We start from the raw sequence: 17909 nt of genomic DNA, 5'->3' as shown, positions 1-17909 counted from the left end.
TACTCCCGGTCCTCATCTCTTTGCTCCATAGGTCTGCCTTGTGCTACCATGATGTGTTGTCGGTTTTCCTTGATCAGTTGCAACTCTATCTCATCTTGCCGATCCTCAAGTTGTTTTTTCCTCTGCTCCAGGTATTTCATATTCCATTTAGCTCTCTCCAAGTCAAGGGATAAGGCTTGGATCTCTGTTTGCAGCTCCTGGATGATCTCTTTAAGCTGTGCACTTTGCGGATCCGTATCTGTATCATCATCATGAAGGAGAACAAAGTCGGTCTCTCGTTCCCCTGATGGCCCCTCATCATGCATTGGCTCCTTACCTCTGTCCTGTACCTGTAGTTTTGATGTTGGAAGTGAGGCCCCTTCCACCCCGAGTGGAGATAACACTCGCTTTGCTGCTGCAAACAAATGTCTAGCGCCCCTCTGATATGTGAGGAATACCGGCACACTAGCGGTCTCATGGCGCTCATACTGATGAGAAGGTCCCCCTGTCTCAAATCTAGTCTCTGAAGGTCCTTGTGTAGCTCAGAAGAAGTCATGAGAGATGAAATCATCCCTAGTGATACCCTGTAAATCAAGCTGATGCACCACCAAAATCTTGATGAGAGCAAAATGACAAATGTTGTTGAACTGCTGCTCAGGGGTCTTGTGTTGCACAAGGGCGATCATCCTCTCTATGTTTCGGCATATGAAATATGGGATGTTCATCACGCGTACCCGGGTGAAATGCATGAGCAACCTGATGTGATAAGCATATAACCGGGAGAAACGGCCTTCACAACTGAAACACTTCATAATTAACTTCATTAGAGGGGCATATTCATCTTTAAGATATCGGAAGGGAAACACCCTCTTAAGCTACCTCAAGAAACCAGGTTTAACATATGGCTCATAATGCTGTCGGTCAACTTTTTGTCTCTTGTTCCATGGCTCTCCAATATTAGGCATGCCGATAACTAATGAGATAGAGTCCGATGTAAGTGTGAAAGTAACACCGGACAAAGTAACATGAGCACCATGTAAATGTAGAACAAATAGGCGAGCCAACTCATGGTGAAATTGAACATTTGCAACCTTTTCACAAAACTCATAGCATGACTGAAACTGAAAACAAGAGACGGCAAGAGGGCAGGCCTGCAATTCTGTGAGGGTAGTCGGTTCTTCTCTAACATGTCTGCCACTTTTATGATGCCTCTGGGGTGCACGTTCTTCCGTGGGTGAGTCACTATGAGTTTCCACCTCATAGTCGGATGAATGATCAGATGACATAATTGATGTTGTGAAAATTGCTTGGAGAAATGAATGTTGGTCGCAAGACTGTGTTGGACTGTTGTTGTAATATGTTTGAGATCTTTCACCAAGGGAGCAATGTAACAAGGGACTGTTAGGGAGGGAAAATATGAAGGGATTAGGAGTATTAGGATATATTTTATTTAGGGCAGTGTAGGAGGGTTTGGGAACTTTGCTTAAGGTAGGGTTTTGGGGTTTTTACATTGGGCAATGGGTGAAAGGGAATTGGGGATAAGGGTTTAGTAATTTTAGGGGATAGGGAGAAATGACATTCAAAGGGATACGGTATAAGGAAAAAGGGACAGATGGGATGGAAGGGGAACCTTGGTAACAAAATGATGAATTTGCAACCCTTAACAGCAATTGACATAAGGATTTTTAGAGGTAGGGTTTGGAAATTTTGTTTCAAACATTTGGAATCATAAACCACCATCACACAACACACAAAAATGGATGAACCACCGAGATGTCGACCCTACCTGGTACGTCCAAGCAATTCAATGCTGATTTGGAGGAATTTCGGGCGTTTTTTGGGTGTTAGACTGTATGCGCCGCACCGCCTGTTCTGTGCGCCGCGCGCTACCGGTGCGCTGCGCCCATTAAAAATTGCACTGGAGGATCGCGTCCAATGTGCCGCACTGGCCCACTGCACCGTGCCACCTACTGTATGTGCCGTGCCTATCAAGACACCTCCAACTTCACCCAAAACGTGCGTTGGCTCACCCAATTCACTTTGGAGTGCTTCTCTCCAACCTTGGCATTTAAAATGACCTTGATCCTTATGAGAAAATCTATATAAAGACATGGAGACATGGTTTTGATTTTTGTTTCTTCAAAACCCACTTTTGCAATGCTTTTTTTGGCACTTCTTCCACAATTTAATGCAACTCTGTATTTCACATTCCCTTTTTGTATTTTTGACTAGAATGATGAAATTTTTGGCCATTTTTTGCAGGGGTAGCTAACATGGCATTTGGCAAAGGATGATCAGAATTTGCTTTTGAATTACTTCATGGTGGAGAACTTTACATATTTATTATAAACATTAATTTGATGATTTCCTCTTCAAAATAGAGTTTTGAAGAGGAATCACCCTTGAGCATTATGGATGATGAAAATCTGGAGATGAAACTTGTTGAACCTCCCTCTGGCCTACTGGCATTATTGGGTACTTTGAAAACACAACTTATGAAACCCTAGACCTATGACTGACATGATTTTTTGCCTCATAAAAAGACAAAATATTAATTGTCATTTAATGAACTTTGATGAAAAGACCTGAGCTAGCAGGTACAAAGCATGAGGGGTAATGACCCACAAGACCCTTCCGTCAGATTATGGCATGCCCCTAGCGGAATGCAGCTGAGTGAATGGAGTGAGACTCCTAAAAATGAAATGCAGAAAGAGTTTTGATCTCTGACGGAGGACTGACAAGACTGACTCTAACATGAGTGACGCATGTCAGACATGACGGGTGAGAAACCACTTTCCTCGGGGGTTATCCCACATGCAGGTTACGGGAGTGGGAGCTGCGATAGCCGTTTGATCACGACGGTGGATGCGATCAACGGTGGAAAGAGCTATCAGGTTAACGTGCGGGGAAGTCTGCGAAGACCATTGGATTGCGGAAGATGCGATCGACGACTCAGAATTTAAAGCGACAAAAGGGTTACGGAGGCACGGGGTCACATGGATACGGTGATATGGGTTTAAACTTTGCACCTGGGCCCCGAGGGAAACATGGGTTTATACAGGGTTTTGAAAGAAAATAGACCTAGCCGGGGGGTTATGAGAGTGTAGAAAAATGGAGTAGGGGAAGGAAACAGAGGTAGTGGGTGTTATAGAGTAATAAAGAAAATGAAGGAGGGAAGGAAAACCAATTGCTGCGACCCCCTTTTTTGAAAACCAATTACTGCGACCCCCTTTTTTGATCATCAACAACCCAATCAGGCCTGCATTTGTCCTTTAAATGTTGAAAGTAATAGCAGAGCTAACGGTGTTTATATGGCGTGGGGAGCGTTGTCTCAACCCACAGGCCGACCTACGACTTGGACAAAGGCCGACCACGATGATGGCAAGTTTTCAAAGTATGTAGGGGCGTTAAACACATGGTGGATGAGTCGGCTTGGGCAGCTCGACTCACCCTACCATCCTTATATATACAATGAAGTTTGGAGTTTGGAAAGTCATTCAATCAAAATCTCTCATCACGCATACAAGGAAGAGGTGTGAAGTAAGGTGAAGCCGCACCAATAAGGAGGCGCAGCTCTATGTGCCCAACCTTGGGCAAGGCTGCATAGTGATATCACACAAGTGTTGTATCGGGTGAAGGCGTGGGTAGGAGGTCACCCAATGTTCGGGTGAAGGCATGGGTGGAGACTTGGGTAAGTCGCTCGCTTGCCGTGCAGAAGTAAAAAGACGTGTCTTCGGGTGACTTGGGTAAGTCGCCCGCCCGCCATACGAAGTGTGAAGGGTGAATTGGGTGAGGTCGCACGCTCGTCGAAACGAAGTTCGGTTGAGGAGTCGGTCGGCAACTTGTGTGAGGGCGTGCCCACCTAGCTCGGGCAAGGAACTTTGGTTGTCACACGAAGGTGTGGAAAGTTGTAAAATTGGCTAAGTATGAAACTTGGTGTTTCCCAAGTATACTTGTAAAGCTTTGTAACATTGTAAAGTTGAATAATATATTGAATTCGAGTAGACTTATTGTTCAAGGAGTTGCCCCTCCCTTTATACTATGCAGTTGTGATCTTTTGTATAATTTTTGATGATAATGAATGTGTATGGGTGTTCATTGGTATAAAGGAAACATAATAATTACTTGGTTGAGAAACACAAACTAAGTAGGACATATGGTTAGGCGTATTCCATGAACATAAGTATTGGTGAAAAGAAAGTGTTCAGTGGTGTTGCACTTCGCCAAGAGTGGTTAAAAGACTACCATCGGCCTAGGGGCATGACAGTTGGTATCAGAGCCGGTCTGAAGACTTGGAGGAGTCTTGCAAGAAGCTAAAAGTGAGATACACTCGGAAGTGACCGAGGAGCTGGTGAACAGGTTCAGGTGTTGAACCATTGAAGCTGATACACATTGACAAGTGATATTGAAGCTCACGGTTGAAGCTTGGAAGTTGTTGACAGTGGAAGCAAGAACTTGCAAGTGAAGGGAGCAGTTTCACTTACAAGTGAAACAAGGGCTAGTTCAGGTTGCAGGCAACTTGGTGAAGCTGTTGGATGGTTAATACTAGATCAGAAAGAAGGAAGCTGTCAGCAATGGCAAGTGAATCTCAGGTTGGATAATCTAGCCATGTTGCGAAGGATGCTTCACTAGCTTTCATTGAAAAGGTGTTGGAAAGGATGGAGGACTTAGAGTCTTACTGGACTAAGAAGATGGACTTGGTCATGAAAGATCAAGAGGATACTTTGAAGATAAGGGAAGAACTCGATGAACTCCAGACTCAACATGAGTACACTGATCTTATGTGTACACAACTTGAAGTGAAGGTCAAGGAGATTGAAGAGGCAAGAGATCAAGGTTTGGCAGAGATCGTGAACTTGCAGAAATCTCTTGATGAAGCCAAAGATGAGATCACGGTGTTGAAAAGGGCCATGAGGCATAACTCAGGTGGAGGAGTGCCTCATGTGAAAGTCAAGGAAACCGAATCTTATGATGGTGCAAGGAGTGTGAAGACTCTTGGCAACTTTCTCTGGGATATGGAGCAATACTTGGAACGCTTGGGTCTATCCGATGATGAGACAAAGGTGAAAGTAGCTGCTCAATTCTTGACAAAGGATGCTAAGATGTGGTGGCGAAGGAGGATGGATCAGATTTCCAATGGCAGTGCTGGTGACATAACTTCGTGGGATGATATGAAGAATTCTTTGCAGACCCATTTCAGTCCTCAGGATGAAAGATGGGAAGCAAGGATGAAGATTGAGTTCATAAAGCAGACAGGGAACCTACAGACATATCAGCGGGAGTTTGCAAATGTGGTTCTGGAACTTCCTGACATGGCAGAGAGGGACAAGGTGTTCAAATTCATTATTGGATTGAAACCTTGGGCGCACAATGAAGTGAAGAGGTAGAGGATTAAGACACTTGAGGAAGCTTTTGATGTTGTGGATAGGTTGGTGGAGTATTATGATGAGACTTCTGATGAGAGAAAGAAGGAGTCCGATAAGCTGAAAGAAAAGAAGAAGGATGATGCTTCGAAATTGAATGATAATTCGAAGACGAAGAAAGCCTTGAAGTGTTGGATATGTGCTGAACCACATATGGTGAAGAATTGTCCTTCAAGACTGAAAGTGGCTGCTATTGCAGAGTCTAATACGAGGAATGAAGAAGCTTCTGTGGGGATGATGCAGATTCTTGGAGCTATTGCTGCTACAAAGGTGGTCTCTCGGAGGGATCCTGAGAGGAACAGTTTGGAGTATGTTCAGATGAAGATTGGGAGTGCTGATATACTCACTATGGTGGATAGTGGGGCTACTCACAACTTCATGAGTGAAGATACTGCGAGAAGGATTGGGCTGAAGTTTGTACCAGTGAAGGCACAAATGAAGACAGTGAATTCTCCTCCTGATTGTGTTCTTAGTGTAGCTGAAAGGGTGGACACAACACTATGTGAGTGGACCGGGAAAGTAGACTTCACTATAGTGCGAATTTATGACTATAAAGTTGTATTAGGGATGGAATTCTTGAAACAATTTGATGCTATGATTGTTCCACATTTGAAGAAGCTGTACATTTACGATGGAAGGGAAGATGTACCCATTGGTGTTCCAACCATTGGTGTGACAAGGCCTGATTGTAAATTGGAAGTGATGCAAATGGAGGATAAGAAGCGCATGGAAGACATGAGTAAGCGGTTGTCTACTGTTGAGACAAAGATTACCGAGCAGTGATTGGTCATCAGGACACTATCCAATAGTATCTTGGATTTGTCAAGAAGGCTAGAAGTGGTTGAGGATGATGATGAGGAGGAGGCTTATGTGAGGCTGAATGTCCAAGAGGAGGATCAAGTTACATATCTACAGAGGATGGAGATAGAGAATCTTGACAGATGGATTGAGCTTATTAGTGAGGGTGAGCCTTCAGGCTCTACTCCCTCTACATATTCTTAGATGACATAGAAGATGGGGCTCATTGTTAGCTGCTCATAACAGTGAGTCCTTAAAATAGGTTGGGCAGGTATGACAGATGGTGTAGGAATGGTTCGGCATTAGCATCATGACATGTTGCAGATGGGATGGAGTTTCCATGAACCTGAGCATGGATGAGATTCTTCGTGAGTCCAGGATGTGGCATAATCCGAAATAGACTAGTGAAGGCATAAGGATGTTCACTTTCATGGCTTGAGCGTGACAGTTGGATTAGCTACCCGACTAGTTCAAACATGGGGTCCAGAAGTGTACAGAGAGATGTTGGCATCAAGCAGGCAGGAAGGATGATAGTTCATAGGATGGGACGACACATGATGGAGATGGTAGTTCTACATATGTTGCAAGGATTTTTACAGTGTGTGGAGGAGTTGATATCAAGGACCATGGATGAGATAGTTGTTATTGATGATCTTGGTGAATGGATGCCAGGATGGGATGTTGTCAAGGACGACAACGACTTGAGGTGGAGGAGTGTAAAGGACCTGCGATCCTTGGCACGATCTCTGATTAAGTGAGACGGCTAGTTGGTGAACGAGAGAGTTGGAGATATGGACGAAGTTTCAGCTCATGACATAAATGTGCGAAGGACAAGTTAAAAATGCGCATAAGGAAGTAGAGAGATGGTGTTTATATGGCGTGGGAAGCATTGGCTCAACCCACGGGCCGACCTATGACTTGGAAAAGGGCCGACCATGATGATGGCAAGTTTGCGAAGTATGTAGGGGCATTCAACACATGGTGGACGAGTTGGCTTGGGTAGCTTGACTTGCCCTACCATCCTTATATATACAACGAAGTTTGGAGCTTGGAGAGTCATTCATTCGAAGGAAGAGGTGCGAAGTAAGGTGAAGCCGTAGCAATAAGGAGGCGCAGCTCTATGCGCCCAACCTTGGGCAAGGCTGCATGGTGATATTGTACAAGTGTTGTATCAGGTGAAGGCGCGGGTAGGAGGTCACCAGTCGTTCAGGTGAAGGCATGGGTGGAGACTTGGGTAAGTCACCCGCCGCCGTGCAGAAGTAAACGGAGGTGTCTTTGGGTGACTTGGGTAAGTCGCCCGTCCATCGTGCGAAGTGTGAAGGGTGACTTAGGTGAGGTCGCCCGCCTGTTGAAACGAAGTTCGTTTGAGGAGTCGGTTCGTAGCTTGTGTGAGGGCGTGCCCGCCCAGCTCGGGCAAGGAACTTTGGTTGTCACACGAAGGTGTGGAAAGTTGTAAAATTGGCTAAGTATGAAACTTGATGTTTCCCAAGTATACTTGTAAATCTTGTAAACATTGTAAGATTGTATAATATATTGTATTCGGGCAGACTCATTGTTCAGGGAGTTGCCCCTCCCTTTATACTGTGCAATTGTGCTCTCTTGTATAATTGTTGATGATAATGAATGTGTATGGGTGTTCATTGGTATAAAGGAAACATCATAATTACTTGGTTGAGAAACACAAACTAAGTAGGACAAGTGGTTAGGCGTAGTCCATGAACATAAGTATTGGTGAAAAGAAAGTGTTCGATGGTGGTGCACCTCGGCAAGAGCGGTTGAAAGACTAGCGCCGGCCAGGGAGCGTGGCAGTTGGTATCAGAGCCAGTCTGAATACTTGGAGGAGTCTTACAGGAAGCTAAAAGTGAGATACACTTGGAAGTGACCGAGGAGCTAGTGAATAGGTTCAGGTGTTGAAGCATTGAAGCTGATACACATTGACAGGTGACATTGAAGCTCATGGTTGAAGCTTGGAAGTTGTTGACAGTGGAAGAAAGTACTCACAGGTGAAGGAAGTTGTTTCACATACAAGTGGAACAAGGGATGGTTCAGGTTGCACGCAAATTGGTGAAGCTGTTGGATGGTTAATACTAGATCACAAAGAAGGAAGCTATTAGCAATGGCAAGTGAATCTCAGGTTGGAGAATATAGCCATGTTGCAAAGGATGCTTCGCTAGCTTTGATCGAAAATGTGTTGGAAAGGATGGAGGACTTAGAGTCTTACTGGACTAAGAAGATGGACTTGGTCATGAAGGATCAAGAGGATACTTCGAAGATGAGGGAAGAACTCGATGAACTCCGGACTCAACACGAGTACACTAATCTTATGTGTACACAACTTGAAGTGAAGGTCAAGGAGATTGAAGAGGCAAGAGATCGAGGCTTGGCAGAGATCGTGAACTTGCAGAAATCTCTTGATGAAGCCAAAGATGAGATCGTGGTGTTGAAGAGGGTTGTGAGGCATAACTCAGGTGGAGGAGTGCCTCATGTGAAAGTCAAGGAACCGGAATCTTATGATGGTACAAGGAGTGCGAAGACTCTTGGCAACTTTCTATGGGACATGGAGCAATACTTGGAACGCTTGGGTCTATCCGATGATGAGACAAAGGTGAAGGTAGCTACTCAATTCTTGACAAAGGATGCTAAGATGTGGTGGCGAAGGAGGATGGATCAAATTGCCAATGGCAGTGCTGGTGACATAACTTCGTGGGATGATATGAAGAAGGCTTTGTAGACCCATTTCAGTCCTCAGGATGAAACATGGGAAGCAAGGATGAAGATTAAGTTCATAAAGCAGATAGGGAACCTACAAACATATCAGCGGGAGTTTGCAAGTGTAGTTTTGGAACTTCCTAACATGGTGGAGAGGGACAAGGTGTTCAACTTCATTATTGGATTGAAGCCTTGGGCACACAATGAAGTGAAGAGGCAGAAGATTAAAACACTTGAGGAAGATTTTGTTGTTGTGGACAGGTTGGTGGAGCATTATGATGAGACTTCTAATGAGAGAAAGAAGAAGTCTGATAAGCCAAAAGAAAAGAAGAAGGATGATGCTTTGAAATTGGATGATAAGTCGAAGACAAAGAAAGCCTTGAAGTGTTGGATATGTGCTGAACCACATACGGTGAAGAATTGTCCTTCAAGACCAAAAGTGGCTACTATTGCATAGTCTAATATGAGGAATGAAGAAGCTTATGTGGGGATGATGCAGATTCTTGGAGTTGCTGCTACTACAGAGGTGGTCTCTTGGAACGATCCTGAGAGGAACAATTTGGAGTATGTTCGGATGAAGATTAGGAGTGTTGATATACTCACTATGGTGGATAGTGGGGCTCCTGACAACTTCATGAGTGAAGATACTGTGAGAAGGATTGGGCTGAAATTTTTACCAGTGAAGGCACAAATGAAGACAGTGATTCTCCTCCTGATTGTGTTCTTGGTGTAGCTGAAAGAGTGGACACAACACTAGGTGAGTGGACCGAGAAAGTCGACTTCATTATAGTGCGAATTGATGACTATGAAGTTGTACTGGGGATGGAATTCTTCAAACAATTTGATGCTATGATTGTTCCACATTTGAAGAAGTCGTACATTTACGATGGAAGGGAAGATGTAGCCATTGGTGTGACAAGGCCTGATTGTAAACTGGCAGTGATGCAAATGGAGGATGAGAAGTGCATGGAAGACATGAGTAAGCGGTTGTCTACGATTGAGACAAAGATTACCAAGCGGTCATTGGTCATCAAGACATTATCCGATAGTATCTTGGATTTGTCAAGAAGTCTAGAAGTGGATGAGGATGATGATGATGAGGAGGAGGAGGCTTATGTGAGGCCGAATGTCTGAGAGGAGGATCGGGTTACATATCTACAGAGGATGGAGATAGAGAATCCTGACAGATGGATTGAGCTTATTAGTGAGGGTGAGCCTTCAGGCTCTACTCCCTCTACATCTTCTTAGATGACATAGAAGATGGGGCTCATTGTTAGCTGCTCATGGCAGTGAGTCCTTAAAACAGGTTGAGCAGGTATGACAGATGGTGCAAGAATGGTTCGGCATTAACATCATGACATGTTGCAGATGGGATGGAGTTTCCATGGACCTGAGCATGGATGAGATTCTTGGTGAGTCCAGGATGTGGCAGAATCCAAGATAGACTGGTGAAGGCATAAGGATGTTCACTCTCATGGCTTGAGCATGACAGTTGGATTAGCTACCCGACTAGTTCAAACATGGGGTCCGGAAGTGTACAGAGAGATGTTGGCATCAGGCAGGCAGGAAGGATGATAGTTCACAGGATGGGACGACACATGATGGAGATGGTAGTTCTACATATGTTGCAGGGATGTTTGCAGTATGTGGAGGAGTTGATATCATGGACCAAGGATGAGACAGTTATTATTGATGATCTTGGTGGATGGCTACCAGGATGGGATGTTGTCAAGGATGATAATGACTTCAGGTGGAGGAGGATGTAAGGACCTGTGATCCTTGGCACGACCTCTAGTTAAGTTCAATGGCTTGTTGGTGAACGAGCGAGTTGGATACATTGACGAAGTGCGAGCTCATGACAGAAATGTGCGAATGACAAGTTAAAAATGTGCATAAGGAAGTAGAGCGATGGTGTTTATATGGCGTGGTGAGCATTGACTCAACCCACGGGCCGACCTACAACTTGGACAAAGGCCGACCACAATGATGGCAAGTTTGCAAAGTATGTAGCGGCGTTCAACACATGGTGGACGAGTTCGCTTGGGCAGCTCGACTCACCCTACAATCGTTATATATAAAACGAAGTTTGGAGCTTGGAGAGTCATTCATTTGAATGCTCTCATCACTCGTACAAGGAAGAGGTGCGAAGTAAGGTGAAGTCGCAGCAATAAGGAGGCGCATCTCTATGCACCCAACCTTGGGCAAGGCCACACGGTGATATTGTACAAGTGTTGTATCAAGTGAAGGCATGGGTAGGAGGTCGCCCGCCATTCGGGTGAAAGTGTGGGTGGATACTTGGGTAAGTCGCCCGCCCGCCGTGCAGAAGTAAACGGAGGAGCCTTGGGGTGACTTGGGTAAGTCGCTCACCCATCGTGTGAAGTGTGAAGGGTGACTTGGGTGAGGTCACCTGCCCGTTGAAACAAAGTTCGGTAGAGGAGTCTGTTGGAAGCTCATGTGAGGGCGCGCCCGCCCAGCTTGGGCAAGGAACTTTGGTTGTCACACAAAGGTGTGGAAAGTTGTAAAATTGGATAAGTATGAAACTTGGTGTTTCCCATGTATACTTGTAAAGCTTGTAAACATTGTAAGATTGTATAATATATTGTATTCGGGCAGACTCATTGTTCAGGGAATTGCCCCTCCCTTTATACTGAGCAATTGTGTTCTCTTGTATAATTGCTGATGATAATGAATGTGTATGGGTGTTCATTGGTATAAAGGAAACATAATAATTACTTGGTTGAGAAACACAAACTAAGTAGGACAAGTGGTTAGGCATAGTCCATGAACATAAGTATTGGTGAAAAGAAAGTGTTCGGTGGTGCTGCACCTTGCCAAGAGCGGTTAGAAGACTACCGCCGGCCTGGGGGCGTGACAAAGAGGATGTAAGAACCTACGATCCTTGACACGACCTCTGGTCAAGTGCGACGGCTTGTTGGTGAACGAGCGAGTTAGAGACATGGATGAAGTGTGAGCTCATGACATTAAGGTGCGAAGGACAAGTTAAAAATGTGCATAAGGAAGTAGAGCGATGATGTTTATATGGCATGGGAAGCATTGGCTCAACCCACGGGCCGACCTACGACGTGGAAAAAGGTCGACCACGATGATGGCAAGTTTGCAAAGTATGTAGGGGCATTCAACACATGGTGGACGAGTTGGCTTGGGCAACTCGACTCTCCCTACCATCCTTATATATACAACGAAGTTTGGAGCTTGGAGAGTCATTCATTCAAATGCTCTCATCACGCATATAAGGAAGAGGTGCGAAGTAAGGTGAAGCCATAGCAATAAGGAGGTGCAACGCTATGCACCCAACCTTGGGCAAGGCCACACACTAATATCGCACAAGTGTTGTATCAGGTGAAGGCGCAGGTAGGAGGTCGCCCGCCATTCGGGTGAAGGCATGGGTGGAGACTTGGGTAAGTCACCCGCCCGTTGTGCAGAAGTAAATGGAGGTGTCTTTAGGTGACTTGGGTAAGTCGCCCGCCCGCCGTCCGAAGTGTGAAGGGTGACTTGGGTGAGGTCACTCACCTTTTGAAACGAAGTTCGGTTGAGGAGTCGGTTCGTAGCTCGCGTGAGGGCGTGCCCGCCCAGCTCGGGCAAGGAACTTTGGTTGTCACACGAAGGTGTGGAAAGTTGTAAAATTGGCTAAGTATGAAACTTGGTGTTCCCAAGTATACTTGTAAAGCTTTGTAACATTGTAAAGTTGAATAATATATTGAATTCAGACAGACTCATTATTCAAGGAGTTGCCCCTCCCTTTATACTGTGCAATTGTGTTCTTTTGTATAGTTGCTTATGATAATGAATGTGTATGGGTGTTCATTGGTATAAAGGAAAAATAATAATTACTTGGTTGAGAAACACAAACTAAGTAGGACATATGGTTAGGTGTAGTCCATGAACATAAGTATTAGTGAAAAGAAAGTGTTTTGTGGTGCTGCACCTCGCCAAGAGCGGTTGAAAGACTACCGTCAGCCTAGGGGCATGACACCGGGGTTGGCTGGGCGATTACGAGAATCAACCAGCCACCCCGGGGGGCGTGCGATCTGCTAGGGTGGCACGGGGTGGGCGCTGCAGCACCACCCAGTGCCACCCCAGCTGTAAGGACCTGCGGTCTGTGCGATGGGCAGGACGCACATCCGGTGTGAAGAGGCGAGCTGCGGCTAAGGAAAACAAGTAAGCAATGTAATAATGCATGTGAGAGGAGTCTTGGTCACACGTTTATATGGTGGGGATGAGCTAGCCAAGTCACCCATGAGCCGACATGAAGGACTTGCAATGTGGGTGAGTTTAGGTGGGCAGTACCGTGTGATGGGCGGGCCGACCCAACCTTTGGATGACTTTTGCGAGTGAGGAAGGCGTCCACTGGACATGGTGAACGAGTCGGCTGGGTGGCATGACTCGCCCACCCACCATATATGTGGATGGCGCGGTTGGAGAGTTGGAGCATCAATCGAATCATACGATCAAAAACTAACGATGAGCTTCTAAGGAGTGCGAGGTGCAGGTTTAGCATGGAGGAGCAGGTGTGAAGGCGTGGTCGAACCGCAGGTCAATGCAGCTGCCCACCAGGCAGACTCGCACGAGCTGCACGAAGTCTTGGTGACACGGGTAGGTAGGCCGCACAAAGGCGCGCCCACCCACGGTTGGTAACACAAGTGGAGGGCCGCACGAAGGAGCGCCTGCCCATCAATTGTGACACAGGTGGAGGGTGCACGAGGTGCCTGCTCGTCGGTTAAACGTGTGGGTGGAGGGCTGCATGAAGGCGCTTGTCTGCCGGTCGGTTGTCTGCAAGGGTGGAGGGCTGCACGAAGGTGCCTGCCCATCGGTTGGAAAACTTAGGTGGAGGGTGAACAAAGGCACCTGCCCGATAGTGCAAAGGCAAAATGGTGAACTCGGGTAGGTGTGAAACAAAGGTGCCCGCCTGCGGTTGGAGTTTCGTGTGAGGCTGCACGAAGGTGTTGCCAGGTGGAAAATTTGGCTAAGTGTGGAATGTAAGAGTGACCATCGTGCAAGGCGTGCATGAGGTGGACAGCTTGTTGGCAAGACACAAAGTCAAAATTTTGTCTAAGTATGAAAATTGGGGTTTCCAAGGTATACTTGTAAATTTGTAAAAGTGAAAATATATTGAAATCGGGCAGACTCTTACTCAGGGAGTTGCCCCTCCCTTTATACTGTTGCTATTGTGTTATTTATGTATAATTTTTGTGGATAATGAATGTGTATGGGTGTTCATTAGTAGAAAGGCTAATAATAATACTTGATGAAGAAAAATAAACTAAGTATTGAATGTTAAGGCGTAGTCCATGAACATTAGTATTGGTGAAAAGAACATGTTTGGTGGTGTCGCACCTCGCTATAAGCGGTTGAAAGACTACCGCAGGTGTAGGGGCATGACAGGTGGTATCAGAGTAGCTAATTCAAGCATTGAAGGTTGAAGCTACTGGCCTACACTATAAGTGTAGGTGGTATCAAGCTCACGGTTGGAGTTGGAACAAAGTGACAGTGGAAACAGGTACTTGCAGGTGAAGGAAGATGGTTTCACATACAATTGAGACAAGGGCTAGTTTGGTTTTGCAGGGAACTTGGTGAAGCTGGTGGATGGTCTATACTAGATGACAAAGAAGGAAGCTGATAGCAGAAATTGTAGGTGAATCTCATGTTGAAACAGGAGAATCTAGCCATAATGCGACCGATGCTTTCATTGAAAGGATATTGGAAAGGATGGAGGAATTGGAGTCTTACTGGACTATGAAGATGAACTTGCTCATGAAAGATCAAGAGGCCAATTCGAAGATGAGGGAAGAACTCGATGAACTCCAGACCCAACATGAGTACATTGATATTAAGTGTACACAACTTGAAGATGAAGTCAAGGAGATTGGAGAAGCAAGAGATCGAGGTTTGGCAGAAATCTTGAACTTGCAGAAATCTCTTGATGAAGCCAGAGATGAGATCATGGTGTTGAAGAAGGACGTGAGGCATAACTCAGTTGGAGGAGTGTCTCATGTGAAGATCAAGGAACTAGAATCTTATGATGGCATAAGAAGTGTGAAGACTCTTGGTAACTTTATTTGGGATATGGAGCAATACTTGGAATGCTTGGGTCTATCCGATGATGAGACAAAGGTGAAGGTAGTTGCTCAATTCTTGAAGAAGGATGCTAATATGTGGTGGTGAAGGAGAATGGATCAGATTTCCAATGGCAGTGCTGATGACATAACTTCGTGGGATTACATGAAGAAGGCTTTGGAGACCCACTTTAGCCCTCAGGATGAAACATGGGAAGCAAGGATGAAGATTAAGTTTATTAAGTAGATAGGGAACCTACAGACATATCAGCTGGAGTTTGCAAGTGCAGTTCTGGAACTTCCTGACATGGCGGAGAGGGACAAGGTGTTCAACTTCATTATTGGATTGAAACCTTGGGCACCCAACGAAGTGAAGAGATAGAAGATTAAGACACTTGAGGAAGCTTTTGCTGTTGTGGATAATTTGGTGGAGCATTATGACGAAACTTCTGATGAGAAAAAGAAGAAGTTCGATAAGCCGAAAGAGAAGAAGAAGGATGATGCTTCGAAATCGGATGATAAGACAAAGACGAAGAAAGCCTTGAAGTGTTGGATATGTGCTGAACCACATACGGTGAATAATTTTCCTTCAAGTCCGAAGGTGGCTACTATTGCACAGTCTAATACGAGGAATGAAGAAGCTTCTGTGGGGATGATGTAGATTCTTGGAGCTGTTGCTGCTACGAAAGTGGTCTCTCGGGGAGATCCTGAAAGAAATAGTTTGGAGTATGTTCGGATGAAGATTGGGAATGCTGATGTACTCACTATGGTGGATAGTGGGGCTACTCACAACTTCATGAGTGAGGATATTGCGAGAAGGATTGGGCTGAAATTTGTACCGGTGAAGGCACAAATGAAGACAGTGAATTCTCCTCCTGATTCTGTACTTGGTGTAGCTGAAAGAGTGGACACAACACTAGGTGAGTGGATCGGGAAATTCGACTTCACTATAGTGTGGATTGATGACTATGAAGCTGTGTTGGGGATGGAATTCTTGAAACAATATGATGCTATGATTGTTCCGCATTTGAAGAAGCTGTACATTTACGATGGAAGGGAAGATGTACCCATTGGTGTTCCAACCATTGGTGTGACTAGACTTGATTGTAAACTAGCAGTGATGCAGATGGAGGACGAGAAGCGCATGGTTGACATGTGTAAGCGATTGTCTACTATTGAGGAAGAGCTTACTGAGCAGTGATTGGTTATCAGGACACTATCTGATAGTATCTTGGATTTGTCAAGAAGGATAGAGGAGGTCGAATGTCATGCCCCTACACTGGTGGTAATCTTCCAACCGCACTATAGCGAGGTGCGGCACTACCAACCATTTTCTTTTCACCCAAAATAATTCACCTGAACTTGTTCACCCAACTTCACCTGGGTCGCCCGACCACCTCACCTAGTTCACCCGAATGACTTCACCAGGGTCACCCGATGACCTCACCCGGCTCGCTTGAACGACTTCACCTCGGTCGCCTGATGACCTTGACCGATTCGCCCATACGACCTCACCCGAGTTTTCTGCCCGACGACCTCGCCCAAGTTTTCTGCCCGATGACCTCGCCCGAGTTTTCTGCCTGAATGACCTCGCCTGAGTTTTCTGCATGAGTTTCCTACATGAGTTTTTCGCCTAACTTTTCTGCACGATTTTTTCACTCGAGTTTCCCACACGAGTTTTTCACCCGAGTTCCGCCCGTCGTGCGGGCTCATCCACACATCGCAGAACTCCTTGTTCGAACTCGTGTTGGCTGAATGATTGATGGCTCGTCTCCACAAACACTCCACCAATATATACGAGTGGGTGGTGGGTTATGTCACCCAACCGACCCACGCCAAATGCCCAAGCCGACTCATTCAACATGTTGCATTCGCCTGAGTGGAGGGTCAGCCCGCCCAACTCGTGTGACCGCCCTCTCAACTCGCCCAACATCGTATAAACTCACCTCTTGGTTCATTTTGCACACGTTTCACACAAGTCCTTTGCACACACTTCGCACGGTGAAGGTGACCTGGATCGCAGGTCCTTACATTCTCCCCCACTTGAAGTCATTGTTGTCCTCGACAATATCTCATCCTAGCAACCATCTGTCACCAAGATATCCATACCAAGGCATACACCCCATCAGTATGTCATACATTAGAAAATCATCTCAATCCATGATCATCAACCACCCTGTCACAATCTCCACATGTTGTTCCCCACCGTGGAAGGCTGGCCCCTCCATCTCAAGCTACATGCTTCCTGCAACATATCGTGTTGACCTCATCAAGTGTCATCCTCATGTGAACTGTTGTCATGATACTCCAACAAATGCCAACACATCTCTGCACATTGCACGCCCTCATGACTCGAACTAGTTGGGTAGCTAATCCAACTATCACGCCCAAATCATAAGAATGTCCATCCATATGCCATCATCAGTTGTTTCTCAGAACATCCTGTCACATCATCAACTCAATCAAGAATCCATCTCCATACAAGTGTAAGCCATGCTCAGGTCCATGAAGTAGTCCTCATCTCATCTGCAACATGTTTTCCATGATGTTTGGTGTCAATGTGCTGCATGAAATCAGCCGCATCTATCCCAACATCATCCATCTGCAAAACATCCATCTCCTCAAGGTGAAGAGATCCTCAAACTCCAACTCTCTCGATGTGCCACATCCAGGTCCATGAAGCTACCTCCATCACATCTGTAATGTACCATCCCTCAAGTCTGCCATAGAAACAAGTATACACCTGTCTCATCTATCCATGTGCTGCCCATGATCATAGATCAATCAACTCCCATGTGTCAAAAGTGGTTAAGCCTCGGCTCAACCCATGCCCAAGTGTTGCCACCAAGGCATCATCATCGTTGTAACTCAATCATTCCAAAGTGTCTCATATCGATCCTCCATATCAAGTCACTCTTTCAAGCCA

This window comes from Pinus tabuliformis, chromosome X, assembly GCF_031772625.1.
Source record: "Pinus tabuliformis cultivar Carrire ecotype Pingquan chromosome X, CPIR1, whole genome shotgun sequence".
NCBI classification, from domain to species: Eukaryota; Viridiplantae; Streptophyta; class Pinopsida; order Pinales; family Pinaceae; genus Pinus; species Pinus tabuliformis.
Note: the sequence above shows the minus strand (reverse complement) of the source record.